The sequence below is a fragment of the Lepidochelys kempii genome, chromosome 2 (assembly GCF_965140265.1).
Source record: "Lepidochelys kempii isolate rLepKem1 chromosome 2, rLepKem1.hap2, whole genome shotgun sequence".
In the NCBI taxonomy this organism is placed as follows: domain Eukaryota; kingdom Metazoa; phylum Chordata; order Testudines; family Cheloniidae; genus Lepidochelys; species Lepidochelys kempii.
This window is the reverse complement of record NC_133257.1, coordinates 61,604,468-61,619,555: the sequence shown is the minus strand read 5'-3', so window position 1 is coordinate 61,619,555 and position 15,088 is coordinate 61,604,468. Positions and strand designations below refer to the sequence as shown.

The window sequence follows — 15,088 nt, the reverse complement described above, 5'->3', positions numbered from 1 at the left end:
GTGTGAGTTTCTCCGATGGTCTCTGGAAAGGTCTATTTTGTTGAAAGGCAAGAAAGGGGAGCAGCGTGCTTTGCTATATCACGTGTCCTTGTTGGGTGGAGGTCCTTTCCAAGGTGGTGTGCAAGCATAAAGGTAGTTTGTTTTGCGGTGTGAAGAGATCCCTAGATGGGGTGTACGCTGAGTTGACAGTGCGTGGCGGACGGGGCGGGGTCTCCTTGTGATTGTGTGGGGAATTAGCTCAAACGGTAGAGCGCTCGCTTAGCATGCGAGAGGTAGCGGGATCAATGCCCGCATTCTCCAGGCGGCGGTGGCTGCTGCTGCTGCACTTCCTCTCCCATCTTTCTCTTTTTTCCATCCCCACCCGTTTGCACCCACATCACAGGGTTTGTGTCTGTGCAGAAAGGAGCGTTGCAGTAAGCCTTTTGTCCTGAGGCAGCAAAAGGGGCAGCCTCTCTTTCAGGAGAGTGTGTGTCTCAGTTCTTTCCTTTTGCCAGTCTCTTTGTGTTTTTTTTTTCCTGAGGTAGGCGCGGGAGGTGGAGTCGGGTGTGAAAGGGTACGAGCAGGAATGTGTCAATTATTGACGAAGGGGAAGGGGAATGGACGGAGAAAATGTTGTGTTTTAAAAGGCCCCTTTCAAGCCAGGCAGGAGGCTGCGAACATGTTTTCCATTGCACCACCGTCCCTGTTCTGGGTGGGAATCAGGGCTGGGGTCCCAACATTGTGCTGCGCGTGCTTGAGACACTCCCGGGTCCCCTGTGGTAGGATGCTAGCGTTGCGCCCCCTGGCGTTCCGTTCTTACCTTGCGGCATTGTCTTCGTGCCATGCCTGTTAGGGAGCCTTTGAGCGCTATGTGTGTGCGGCCTTGCCGTTGGGTGAATTGAGGGTAGAGTAGGCGGCGACCCGGCAGCCGGGAGGATGAAGAGATAGGTGTGTGTCGCTTATTCTTTTCAAGGGCTGGGCAGAGGCAAGCCTATAATTATCAGTTAGTGCCAGTGGCACTTCTGCCTGACACCTTGAGTCACTCGGGGCCCTATGCACCTGTCTTCCTTCGATAGCTCAGCTGGTAGAGCGGAGGACTGTAGGCTTAATACCCCTGGGAATCCTTAGGTCGCTGGTTCGACTCCGGCTCGAAGGAGTGAGCTTTTGGTTCCACACTCTTCTTTAGAGCTCCCGCTCTGGCCGCTGCCACGTTTTACTGCATTCGTGCGAGACTGGCCTCTGGAGGTCGGCTGCATTTAAAGCACCACTTGCCACTTCTTTCACCTACCACACCTGCTTCCAAGTACCTAGGCCACAGTTTACGCCTTTATAGGCTGAGTTCCTTTTTTTCGCCCTCCCGCACTCACAACGTAGTCATCTAGCTATGGATCTCAGGCTTCAGAAGTGCCATTCATCACCCTGGTAGCGGGGCGCCTTTGTCATAAAATAGACCGGCTGTAGCTGTGTCCCCAAGCTGTCTTCGGGGTTTTTTGCCTGGGGCAGAGGTGTCGCAGAAACGTGGTTTCTGGTGGCGGGGAGGAGAGGAACGTAGGGGGAAAAGGAAAGGCCCTTTAGTCGCTGAGAGTCCCTTGTCCTTCAGGCTCAACCTATTGTGTGCGCTGCGGACGGCGGGCTATTATGCTCAACGTTGTAGCAATGTGTGCCTTTCAGTGGTTTGCTCTCTCTTTGTCCATCTTTTCTCGGCATCACAGAGCTCAGTTTGTAGAGTAGTGCGAGGGAGCGGTCCCATTTCTTTCCGTTTTGGGCTTTTGTCCATGACATTTGTCGAGCTGGGATGTCTTTGGGCAACCGCGATTGCAAAGGCTTCTGGCAGAGAATTGCTAGAAGCCCAATCTGGTGGAATATCTGGCAAGGAGCTGCCGGGCTATCCGTAGGTAATCTGATGCTTTGCTGTCCTTGGCCTGTGCAGCGAATAGGCGGCCAGGGAGGCAACTCGTCGCCTTTACTTTGCAGTTTTTGCTCTTCTTGTCACGAACAGAGGCGTTCGGTATGTGTGGGAGGGCAAGGCCTGGGCGTGTGTGAGTTTCTCTGATGGTCTCTGGAAAGGTCTATTTTGTTGAAAGACAAGAAAGGGGAGCAGCGTGCTTTGCTATATCACGTGTCCTTGTTGGGTGGAGGTCCTTTCCAAGGTGGTGTGCAAGCATAAAGGTAGTTTGTTTTGCGGTGTGAAGAGATCCCTAGATGGGGTGTACGCTGAGTTGACAGTGCGTGGCGGACGGGGCGGGGTCTCCTTGTGAGAGTGTGGGGAATTAGCTCAAACGGTAGAGCGCTCGCTTAGCATGCAAGAGGTAGCGGGATCAATGCCCGCATTCTCCAGGCAGCGGTGGCTGCTGCTGCTGCTGCACTTCCTCTCCCATCTTTCTCTTTTTTCCATCCCCACCCGTTTGCACCCACATCACAGGGTTTGTGTCTGTGCAGAAAGGAGCGTTGCAGTAAGCCTTTTGTCCTGAGGCAGCAAAAGGGGCAGCGTGTCTTTCAGGAGAGTGTGTGTCTCAGTTCTTTCCTTTTGCCAGTCTCTTTGTGTTTTTTTTTTCCTGAGGTAGGCGCGGGAGGTGGAGTCGGGTGTGAAAGGGTACGAGCGGGAATGTGTCAATTATTGACGAAGGGGAAGGGGAATGGACGGAGAAAATGTTGTGTTTTAAAAGGCCCCTTTCAAGCCAGGCAGGAGGCTGCGAACATGTTTTCCATTGCACCACCGTCCCTGTTCTGGGTGGGAATCAGGGCTGGGGTCCCAACATTGTGCTGCGCGTGCTTGAGACACTCCCGGGTCCCCTGTGGTAGGATGCTAGCGTTGCACCCCCTGGCGTTCCGTTCTTACCTTGCGGCATTGTCTTCGTGCCATGCCTGTTAGGGAGCCTTTGAGCGCTATGTGTGTGCGGCCTTGCCGTTGGGTGAATTGAGGGTAGAGTAGGCGGCGACCCGGCAGCCGGGAGGATGAAGGGATAGGTGTGTGTCGCTTATTCTTTTCAAGGGCTGGGCAGAGGCAAGCCTATAATTATCAGTTAGTGCCAGTGGCACTTCTGCCTGACACCTTGAGTCACTCGGGGCCCTATGCACCTGTCTTCCTTCGATAGCTCAGCTGGTAGAGCGGAGGACTGTAGGCTTAATACCCCTGGGAATCCTTAGGTCGCTGGTTCGACTCCGGCTCGAAGGAGTGAGCTTTTGATTCCACGCTCTTCTTTAGAGCTCCCGCTCTGGCCGCTGCCACGTTTTACTGCATTCGTGCGAGACTGGCCTCTGGAGGTCGGCTGCATTTAAAGCACCACTTGCCACTTCTTTCACCTACCACACCTGCTTCCAAGTACCTAGGCCACAGTTTACGCCTTTATAGGCTGAGTTCCTTTTTTTCGCCCTCCCGCACTCACAACGTAGACATCTAGCTATGGATCTCAGGCTTCAGAAGTGCCATTCATCACCCTGGTAGCGGGGCGCCTTTGTCATAAAATAGACCGGCTGTAGCTGTGTCCCCAAGCTGTCTTCGGGGTTTTTGCCTGGGGCAGAGGTGTCGCAGAAACGTGGTTTCTGGTGGCGGGGAGGAGAGGAACGTAGGGGGAAAAGGAAAGGCCCTTTAGTCGCTGAGAGTCCCTTGTCCTTCAGGCTCAACCTATTGTGTGCGCTGCGGACGGCGGGCTATTATGCTCAACGTTGTAGCAATGTGTGCCTTTCAGTGGTTTGCTCTCTCTTTGTCCATCTTTTCTCGGCATCACAGAGCTCAGTTTGTAGAGTAGTGCGAGGGAGCGGTCCCATTTCTTTCCGTTTTGGGCTTTTGTCCATGACATTTGTCGAGCTGGGATGTCTTTGGGCAACCGCGATTGCAAAGGCTTCTGGCAGAGAATTGCTAGAAGCCCAATCTGGTGGAATATCTGGCAAGGAGCTGCCGGGCTATCCGTAGGTAATCTGATGCTTTGCTGTCCTTGGCCTGTGCAGCGAATAGGCGGCCAGGGAGGCAACTCGTCGCCTTTACTTTGCAGTTTTTGCTCTTCTTGTCACGAACAGAGGCGTTCGGTATGTGTGGGAGGGCAAGGCCTGGGCGTGTGTGAGTTTCTCTGATGGTCTCTGGAAAGGTCTATTTTGTTGAAAGACAAGAAAGGGGAGCAGCGGGCTTTGCTATATCACGTGTCCTTGTTGGGTGGAGGTCCTTTCCAAGGTGGTGTGCAAGCATAAAGGTAGTTTGTTTTGCGGTGTGAAGAGATCCCTAGATGGGGTGTACGCTGAGTTGACAGTGCGTGGCGGAGGGGGCGGGGTCTACTTGTGAGAGTGTGGGGAATTAGCTCAAAGGGTAGAGCACTCGCTTAGCATGCGAGAGGTAGCGGGATCAATGCCCGCATTCTCCAGGCAGCGGTGGCTGCTGCTGCTGCACTTCCTCTCCCATCTTTCTCTTTTTTCCATCCCCACCCGTTTGCACCCACATCACAGGGTTTGTGTCTGTGCAGAAAGGAGCGTTGCAGTAAGCCTTTTGTCCTGAGGCAGCAAAAGGGGCAGCGTGTCTTTCAGGAGAGTGTGTGTCTCAGTTCTTTCCTTTTGCCAGTCTCTTTGTGTTTTTTTTTCCTGAGGTAGGCGCGGGAGGTGGAGTCGGGTGTGAAAGGGTACGAGCGGGAATGTGTCAATTATTGATGAAGGGGAAGGGGAATGGACGGAGAAAATGTTGTGTTTTAAAAGGCCCCTTTCAAGCCAGGCAGGAGGCTGCGAACATGTTTTCCATTGCACCACCATCCCTGTTCTGGGTGGGAATCAGGGCTGGGGTCCCAACATTGTGCTGCGCGTGCTTGAGACACTCCCGGGTCCCCTGTGGTAGGATGCTAGCGTTGCACCCCCTGGCGTTCCGTTCTTACCTTGCAGCATTGTCTTCGTGCCATGCCTGTTAGGGAGCCTTTGAGCGCTATGTGTGTGCGGCCTTGCCGTTGGGTGAATTGAGGGTAGAGTAGGCGGCGACCCGGCAGCCGGGAGGATGAAGGGATAGGTGTGTGTCACTTATTCTTTTCAAGGGCTGGGCAGAGGCAAGCCTATAATTATCAGTTAGTGCCAGTGGCACTTCTGCCTGACACCTTGAGTCACTCGGGGCCCTATGCACCTGTCTTCCTTCGATAGCTCAGCTGGTAGAGCGGAGGACTGTAGGCTTAATACCCCTGGGAATCCTTAGGTCGCTGGTTCGACTCCGGCTCGAAGGAGTGAGCTTTTGGTTCCACACTCTTCTTTAGAGCTCCCGCTCTGGCCGCTGCCACGTTTTACTGCATTTGTGCGAGACTGGCCTCTGGAGGTCGGCTGCATTTAAAGCACCACTTGCCACTACTTTCACCTACCACACCTGCTTCCAAGTACCTAGGCCACAGTTTACGCCTTTATAGGCTGAATTCCTTTTTCTTCGCTCTCCTGCACTCACAACGTAGACATCTAGCTATGGATCTCAATCTTCAGAAGTGCCATTTATCACCCTGGTAGCGGGGTGCCTTTGTCATAAAATAGACCGGCCGTAGCTGTGTCCTCCGGGTTTTTTTGCATAGGACAGAAGTGCCGCGGCAATTTAGTTTCTGCTGGCAGGGAGGAGGGAAAGAAGGGTGGAAAGGCTCTTTAGTCGCTGAGTTTCGTTTGGCCTTCCGGCTCAAGGGTTCCCTGTTGAAAGAGCTTATATTTCTTAAAGGTCTTTTCCTCTGGTGAATTTTTCAGTGATAGAGCAAGGATCCCTTAGTATCTTGATGAATTTCCAGTTAAGCTCTTGAGCATATCAGTAATCCCATGTAAGTGAATAGCACTACACAGGTTCTTCGAGAGACTAGGTTGTGTCTTTTATTTGACAAACTGAGAAGCTTTTATTGGTGAAAGAGAGAAGATCTTACATTGAGCTCTTCTTCAGCTCAGGAAAATATCCAGAGACTTTTTCTACACTACTGGTTACTTCAGTATAATTTATGTTACTGAGGCGTGTGAGTTGACCACACACCTGATCATCTCCTACCAACATAGCTACCGCATCTCACAGAGGCAGGAGTTATTAAGCGAAGAGGAGATCCCTGTTCCTTAATAAAAACCAGCAGGATCTTATTAAAGGGGAAAAGGCAAAATGCCACATTTATTGTGAATGCAGAAAGTATCATAGTAAGCAGTTAGTTATAGCTATAACATTCCATTCAATTTCATATTTATTCACACATTCATTCATACACACACACAGGTTCTGCAAGTTTGTTATCATAGTTACCAGGCTTAGAGTTTCAGAGTAACAGCCGTGTTAGTCTGTATTCGCAAAAAGAAAAAGAGTACTTGTGGCACCTTAGAGACTAACCAATTTATTTGAGCATGAGCTTTCGTGAGCTACAGCTCACTTCATCGGATGCATACTGTGGAAACTGCAGAAGACATTATATACACAGGCTTAGAGTTGTTCTTGCCAAGCTATTGGCCAGGTGGCCTGGACACGAGGAGGGAACAGGGCCTTGTCAGATGCTAATCTGATGCTCCTGGAAGTTGGTTTGCAGAATCAGGCCCCAAAGTTCTCAGTTTCTAGAGTCCATTTTTAGAGGAATTTATTCCTATACCAGTCTGTGGGAATTGCTTCATCATGCTGTTGCTGAATCAATCAGCACATGGCACCCTCCTGACGGCTCCATGCTGCCAGATGTTATCTTGCTCTTCGATTCTCCCATCCTTGAGGCTGTTGGGTGGATTCCAGGCTGCCCTCTGGGAGTCCTCTGCTTGTTTCTACTTGATGCCTTCTTCGGCCGATCAACACTGGATTCTTAGGCTGGCACTTCCGTGATCATTCAGTTATTATCCACACCAAGCATCCATCCACATACTCCTCTATCTCTATTTTAATCACAATTGTTAACAAAGCGAGATAAATACAACGAAAGGGCGGGGAGTCTCTGTGTGCTGTTTCTGTTGTTACAAAGTATCGCTTTGAGTCTCTCTCTCTGTGTGAGTATCAGAGTAGCAGCCGTGCTAGTCTGTATTCGCAAAAAGAAAAGGAGTACTTGTGGCACCTTAGAGACTAACCAATTTATTTGAGCATAAGCTTTCGTGAGCTACAGCTCACTTGATCGGATGCATACCGTGGAAAAAACAGTGAGGAGATTTATATACACACAGACCATGGAAAAATACACATTGTAAGGAGAGCGATCACTTAAGATGAGCTATTACCAGCAGGAGAGTGGGGTGGGGGAAGAGAAAACCTTTTGAAGTGATAATCAAGGTGGGCCATTTCCAGCACATTTCCAGGAGTTAACAAGAACGTCTGAGGAACAGTGTGTGTGGGGGGGGGAGAATATAAACAAGGGGAAATAGTTTTACCTAGTATAATGACTCAACTACTCCCAGTCTTAACTTAGGCTTGAATACACCCCCACCCCCAGCCCCGAGCTTGCACCCAAATGCCGTCCCAGAGCCTGCACCCCTCACCCCCTTGCCCCAGCCCAAAGCCTACACCCAAACTCTGTCTCAGACCCTGCACCCCTCATCCCCTTCTGCACCCCTGCCCCAGACCAGAGCTTGCACCCAGCACCCAAACTTCCTCCCAGAGCCTGCACCCCAGACCTCCTCCCAGCACCCAAACTCCCTCCCAGAGCCTTAGGGAGGTGGGGGCGGAGTTTGGGGAGTGGGTGGGTTCTGGGCACCACCAACATTTCTACAAACCTGCCACCCCTGCATAGGTGCTTAGCTGTTTTGCTAGACTGGGGAGTAAAAGCATGTCATTTTGGGAGCAGGATCTCTTCCAGCCGTAGGAATTGTCTTCATTGTAACTTTCTCTCAGTATCCTGGAAGATTTTAACAGAAAAGTGTTTTTTTTTTTCCCCTAAAGGCCCAAACTTCTTTCCATTGAAGTCAATGGCAAAACTCATTTTCAGTGGGAGCAGGCTTAGGACCTAGTTTTTCTTTTAAGTGTATAACTGCACCTATATTTACTTAATGTGTAGGCCTTGCCTTTTAACATTTCTTAGAAGTGGGAGCAAAGCCTAAAACCTTCCCATCCTTCAAACCTGGAATTTCCTGTATCCGCCTTGCAAGTGACCAAGACTATACCACAAGATGACCTTATTCCTGCAATTTAGTGTGGAATCCAAACTGAGTGTGCCCTGGAGGTGCCTGTTCTGGGAAAATTTTCTTTTCCAAAAAATATTATGAAAGTTAATTTTGTATTTAGCTTGCCCCCCTTATGGCTACAGGTTTTGCAGGTGTCTAAAGCTGTCTGTTACTAATCTAATTTTTAAAAATAGCTGAGAGGTTTAAGAGAAAATATTTGTTCATTAAGATTTGAAATAAGATTCTTGTCTGGTGGCACAGAGCATTAAACAGTCATCTGCGTACTCTCCAGTGTAGCAGAAATTTGGCAGAGTAATGAAGTCCTTGTCTTCAAGAAATCATTTGGAAATATAGTTTAAAAACATCAAGGGCTGGATTTCTTACAGTTCTAGCCTGTATCTTTTAACTGAAAGTCATTTTCTAAGTACATTAAACACCTTGAGAATCTCTCTTTTATAAACATGAGGATACATTTTGCATGATTTCATTTCTGAACTGAACAGATGTATTTTAAAAACATCCCAACTATAATTGTTACATAACTGATAAGAACCTAGATTTTTTTGAGAAAATTGTTAAAACACTTCCCACAAAGAGGGACGTTATGAAGTGAAGCTTAAATATTTTAAAAAGCTAGAAGGAAAATGTGGTTAAACTTTTTAAAGATCAGTTTTCAAACTTTTTATTCTGTAACGTTTAAAAATTTTCCTGATCATTAAACAATACACATGCTTTCCTATTTCTCCTGGAGAGTGAGACATCTATGTAAAATAGGACCAGCATTGTAGTTACTTCATTTAATCCAGTTTAAAAACACATATGACAGATTAATTCATTTTCAGTGATAAAAATTAAATCATAGATTTAAATTTTATTTATATTGTGACAGGGTCATGCCAGATGGCTACCGGAGAGTGATAGAAGGCAGATATATTAGCCCCAGATTAAGTAGGTCCCTTTCCCCTGGGTACGGTAACAGGGAAGGTTCCAGAACAATCAGTAACCTTCTGGAGACAATTAAGACAGGCTGATTAGAACACCTGCAGCCAATCAAGAAGCTGCTAGAATCAATTAAGGCAGGCTAATCAGGGCACCTGGGTTTAAAAAGGAGCTCACTTCAGTTTGTGGTGGTAAGGAGCTGGGAGCAAGAACGCATACTGTTGGAGGACTGAGGAGTACAAGCATTATCAGACACCAGGAGGAAGGTCCTATGGTGAGGATAAAGAAGGTGTTGGGAGGAGACCATGGGGAAGTAGCCCAGGGAGTTGTAGCTGTCCCGCAGCTGTTCCAGGAGGCACTCTAGACAGCTGCATTCCACAGGGCCCTGGGCTGGAACCCCGAGTAGAGGTGAGCCCGGGTTCCCCCCAAACCTCCCAACTCCTGGTCAGACACAGGAGGAGCTGACCTGAACTGTGGGTTCACAAAAACAGCCAAACTGAGGGCTGCCGTGAAGCTCCAAGGCGAGCAAATCCGCCAATAAGTACAAGACCCACCAAGGTAGAGGAGGAACTTTGTCACAATATATATTTGGAGGGCAGTGGAATGTTCCCAAAACAATATAGGCCAGATGACATACCATATTAATTAAACCTATGTAGAGAGATATACCTCAGACATTTTACTATACTTGATATTTTAAAAATAGAACTAGAATTAGTCAAATATGGCATTTTTATTAGACAGATCTTCTCCCAAATTACTAAAGGCTTGTCTACACATGACATTTATTCTGGAATGAGGCACGGTGTGAATTTAAAGCGGAATAGCTATTCTTTATACACAGCCCTTAGCTAGCATGCAAGTATTTTACATTCCACACTCATCCCTATCTAGGTACATATATTTCAGTACATTTTTATCAGCTGCTTCTGATCCTGCAATTAACTGCATGCTAGTAGACTACTCCTTCCACACAGAGCCCCTTTGACTCTAGATAGGAGCAGCAGTCCACCCACACCTTATCAACTGCAGGATTGGGATTTAAGGACCAGTACTGTCCCCTCTGGGTGGTGGGGATGCAAATTTAGTGAATTCCCATTGTGTGTGTGTGTGTGTGTGTGTGTGAACAAGAGAGGTAAGGGGGGAAAAAGAAAGGCTATCTGTGCTGTGAAACATTCAAAACAAAGGATAAAAGTTCACCTCCAAGAAAAGATCAATTTTGGAAAATTTTACCACAGAAAATAAATATTTTAGAAACTTGTGAGAAAGAGAAAACAGAAGATCAGAATGGAAGCTATTTTGCAACCTTCACTATAGTGATCATGATCAGAAGTTCCTATAATAACCGAGCTGAGGTTAAAATTGGGTAAAGAAAGAGTTTTATCATAAAAAATAAATTTAAATTTTCACCAGTGTTATATGACTTAAGAAATACAGAGTGCGAGAGAAACAATGGAGGTATTTCTAACTTTTCTAATTCTTCTTTTATTTTCCAATAAGACATTTTAACAGTTTGACATATGTAAACCAAGAAAAGAAAAATGTTAAAATATTACACACAGCTGTCATTCAGCAACCATAACAACATGTACGGGTACTGCAAGATTATTTTGCCAACACTATGTGTGTGTGTGCGTGTACATATTATCTGAGAAAATTGTTAAAATGCTTCCCACAGAGAGGGAAGTTATATACACTTACACGAATAATGATTTTTTTAAGATTGATTTACGTTTATAGAAAAATGTGACTTTTTCAAATGCATTTATCAATTAAGGCTAGCTGATATTTTACATAGATAATTCTAGTACTTTAAGTGCTGCAATTGTGCAGCCTTAGCTGGTTGCAATAACAATATTTTTAAGAGTTGAAAATTAAGATGTCCCATGGTAGTATGGTATAAAGTACTGCTAATCTGGAATGTGCATCATGAGGTTCAAAATACCAACACAATTAACACATTCATTGCACTTTTGAAACATATCTGCCATTTCAATACTCCCAGCTTTCCTCACGAATTTCAAGCATCTACCGTACAACAAACTATCTCCTTTAGAAAACAAAACAATATGTGCTTTATTCCAGACACAAATGTTATCTCAAATGAAGGCAGATTGTCTTCAACAGTGGGGAAAAAAATTCAGATGGTTGTAATTACTAAAGATTGTGCGTCCTCAGATGCAGGCATATAAATTAATTTCCTTTTTAATAAAAGTCATGCCATTGCAGTTATACACAAGCCCTAAGGTAACTGGGTCTAAAATAAACAGAGAAATTCACAGAGGAAATGATAGATGAATTACATAGGAATTGAATGCAAGTTTCAGTAAAAAATTCAAGTTCCTAAAATAATATATATAATCCTCTCAAAGGGCTTAAGCATTTCCTATCCATGATGATCTAAACAAACTGAGGCAAAAAATAAGAGTAAATGTTCTTTGTTATTAGTATTACCAATACTTGTTGGATAGTATGGCAGTGTCTGACAAATTTGAGATGACATCCACTAATAATAATGATAATACTTAGCACTTATATAAAGCTTATATAGCGCTTTTCATCTATAGTTCTCAGCAGGTAAGGATCATATCTTTATTTTACAGACAAGAAAACAGGTGCAAAAAATGCCTTGCACAAGGTCACCCAGTTGATTCCTAGGAGAAGTCCGGACTAGAACCCAGGGCTCTTAAGGCCTAGTCCCACAACCTAGCTGCTGGACCATACAGCTTGCCAGACATCTACAGTTTTCAGAAAGGCTTCCACTAAGCAATTTTTTGTAACAAAAAACAAACCAAATGTCACAGCAAATATTTCACACCCTTAACATTTCACAAGAGGGTCAAAACTTAACTCTCATGGCAAACATTTCCTCATGGATATGACTCCCAGGCTGTGAAAAGTACCACTGTAGTTAATAAAAAATGAGTCCTTAAGGAAAAATATCATGTTGTTAAGTCATTAAATAGTTTAGTGTAATTGCTGTTAACTCCAAAATAAATATGCACATTGCCTAGCTAACTGGAGACTCCCTGATGTCAGTTGTTCCATAAGTCTTGGCACAAAAAAATCCTAAGTGCAATCACTTATCACACCATATTTTAGCCATTTCCTTCTTTTAAGCACTTGTACCCTCAAAATGGATGTAGCTTCAAGTTGTTTTTGTAGTATATTTATATTTCAGATAAACAACAAATCAATTTTTGAGTTTCTATATATCTTAGCACAGTATGACCCCAATTCTGACTGGGGCTTGCGTGCTATTGCCCTACAAATAAATAATATACTTAACTACAAAGAAATGTACCCGGACTTTAACAGGGTAATCTAAAATGAACAAGTCACATGAGCTTTGCCAAAAGGGAGGAAGAGGAACAAATATTAACCATTGTTAATTTATTATGTTCACTAGAGCTTTTTGAACCATGTAGATTAAACACTGATTAACATGTCAACATAATTCATTTACATCTCCTTAACAGAAATGCATTCTTTTTACTTTGGAAGTATCTTTGGTAACTTCTGATAACCAGAAAGAGGTTTTTTAATAATACATAAAATAAAAAAAATAAAGAATGGATGGAGATAATAAAACTTTTAAATAGAGATTCCCTCCTTATTCTGGACTACTTACTCATACAAAATACCCACTGACATCAATATTCAGCTAAACTGCTTGCATAAATAATTACTTGCATGAGCAAGTGTTGCAGGATTAGGATTTAATTTAGGCAAACAAAATAAACCAATCATATCAGAAGCTAATGTGGGTGCAGACAGTTTTGTGGAGCAGAACATTTCTTGTAACTTTTACATTGCAAATATATAAGGATCAATTTTCCAGAATGCTCGGTATGCCCAACTGGGGCTAGATTTTCAAAAGAACTCTGCTTCTAATAGAAACCCAAATTAAGTGACTAGGATTTTCAGAAATGCTTAGAACGCAGCAGCTTTCTTTGCTGTTAAAGGGAGCTGTGGACTTTGAAAATCTGGCTACTTTAGTTAGTTGTGTAAAAGGAAGATGCTGGCTGAAGAGTCCTTTTGAAAATCTGGCCTTTGTATCCTGAATATCTAAGCAAGCATGTTTTCAGTTTTGCTAAATGCTGTTTGCAATCACTGACTGACAAAGTATTGCCAGTCTAAATCACTTCAGAAATTAGTGATGGGTAAATATACTGAGTAGTTGATACAACCATTATTGTGGAACTTCAGAGCTAAAGTCCATAACCTTAAGTATTTTGCTATGAATATGAAATCTGAGAATTAATAATAGTGGTACTGCTGCTTTATGTAACTAATTATCCCAGAGACCATATATATATTGCTCACAAATGTTGTCTTTGCAGTTTAACTCTAAAATAATCCAGGAATATAGAAAGAAAATTTGAAAGCTGAACAGTCCATTTTCAATTCAATTTATATATTTAGATATAGTGCAGACATCAGCAACATAAATTCATTCCTATACATACATGATTCCTACATCTGTACCTCATCAACATACAAGTTTCTGAAAATCTTACTTTTGCAGACTTCAAATACCACATTCTTACCCAGAATCACTGCAAGTTTTGTGTTCTACCTCGGTTGTTTATTTGCAAGAGGCTGCACTGTACTTGAATTTATTATCCTATTGTGCAATATTGTGGCTGTTCAAAATATGAAATACCTAGACATTGTTTTATAAATAGGGCCCTACCAAATTCACGGCCATGAAAAATGCGTCACAAACAGCGAAATCTGGCCTCCCCCGTGAAATCTGGTCTTGTGTGTGCTTTTACCCTGTATTACACAGATTATATGGGGGAAACCAGCGTTTCTCAAATTGGGGGTCCTGACCCAAAAGGAAGTTGCAGGGGGGTCACAAGGTTATTTTAGGGGTGTCGTGATATTGCCACCCTCACTTCTGTGCTGCCTTCAGAGCTGGGTGGCTGGAGAGTGGCTGCTGTTGGTCGGGCGCCTAGCTCTGAAGTCAGCACCCTACCAGCAGTAGTGCAGAAGTAAGGGTGGCAAACCCATGCCATCCTTACTTCTGTGCTGCTGCTGACAGTGGCTCTGCCTTCAGAGCTAGGCTCCTGGCCAGCAGCCACTGCTCTCCAGCTACCCAGCTCTGAAGGCAGCACTGATGCCAACAGCGGCACAGAAGAGTAGCAGTACTGCAACCTCCCCTAGAATAACCTTGCGGCCCACCCACAATTCCTTTTTGGGTCAAGACCTCTACAATTACAACACCATGAAATTTCAGATTTAAAGAGCTGAAATCATGAAATTTACAATTTTTAATATCCTATGACTGAAATTGACCAAAATGGACCATGAATTTGGTAGGGCGCTATTTCTAAAACAATCTCTTAGCTAGAATTTCATAATGGACTACACAATATTTTGTATTACAGTATATTGTCAAAACAATGTATTATAAAATATAGTCTTAATGTAGTGGGTAAAAAGTAGTCTTAAAACTTAGTAATTCAAGTGTAAAACCTCAGAAAAGTTAGTGAACAGTTAAAACAGCGGTTCTCAACTGTGGGCTGCACGCAGCCCCGTTAGCACATAGCTGCAGCCCAGCTCAGCTGTGTGCTAAAGGCCAGAGCACATGGCCAAGGTCCAGTGGGTTTCCAGCTGCCACATGCGGAGGGGTCCAGCTGGGCTGCCCTGCCGCCCAGTGCAGCGGGGGAGGGGTTGGGGCTGCTGGTGGACCCGTGGGGTCAGGGGCTCCTGGCCAGCCCCATGGGGTTGGGGCCTGGTGCTTCTGGCGAACCCACAAGCTCTGGAGTCTGAGGCAGCCAGCAGGGCCCATGAGCTCTTGGGCCCGGATCAGCCACCTGGTGGGGTTCCGGAGTCAGGGCAGCCACACGGCCCTGCAAACTCCAGCCTCATGTGGCAGGATGCAGGGCAGCTGTCCCCACCCCGCATGGCAGGGTCTGGGGCAGCTGTGCAGAGGGGGTCCAGGATGAGCAGCCGGCCCACCCCACATGGCAGAGGTTGGAGGCAGCCACCTGGCCCCACAAGCTCCAGGGCAGTCACTGCCCTGCCACCTGGCCCCTGTGGCCCACAATGAGTAATCAGATGAGAACCACTGCATTAAAACTTGCTGTATGTTTTTGCTTTGGAAAAAATAAGTGAATTTCAC

The 15,088-nt window shown here is 45.4% G+C and overlaps 4 non-coding genes across 4 annotated transcripts; all 4 read left to right on the top strand.

Annotated features, from left to right (window-relative positions):
* Positions 1–227: 227 nt before the first annotated feature.
* Positions 228–300, top strand: TRNAA-AGC (transfer RNA alanine (anticodon AGC)). Its single transcript has one exon. It is a non-coding gene; the product is annotated as a tRNA-Ala (tRNA).
* Positions 301–1,045: 745 nt separating this feature from the next.
* On the top strand, positions 1,046–1,135 carry TRNAY-GUA (transfer RNA tyrosine (anticodon GUA)). The gene is given in 2 exon segments: positions 1,046–1,082; positions 1,100–1,135. It is a non-coding gene; the product is annotated as a tRNA-Tyr (tRNA).
* A 1,929-nt stretch (positions 1,136–3,064) lies between these two features.
* TRNAY-GUA (transfer RNA tyrosine (anticodon GUA)) lies at positions 3,065–3,154 on the top strand. Its single transcript is given in 2 exon segments — positions 3,065–3,101; positions 3,119–3,154. It is a non-coding gene; the product is annotated as a tRNA-Tyr (tRNA).
* A 1,924-nt stretch (positions 3,155–5,078) lies between these two features.
* Positions 5,079–5,168, top strand: TRNAY-GUA (transfer RNA tyrosine (anticodon GUA)). The gene is given in 2 exon segments: positions 5,079–5,115; positions 5,133–5,168. It is a non-coding gene; the product is annotated as a tRNA-Tyr (tRNA).
* The last annotated feature ends 9,920 nt before the right edge of the window (positions 5,169–15,088 follow it).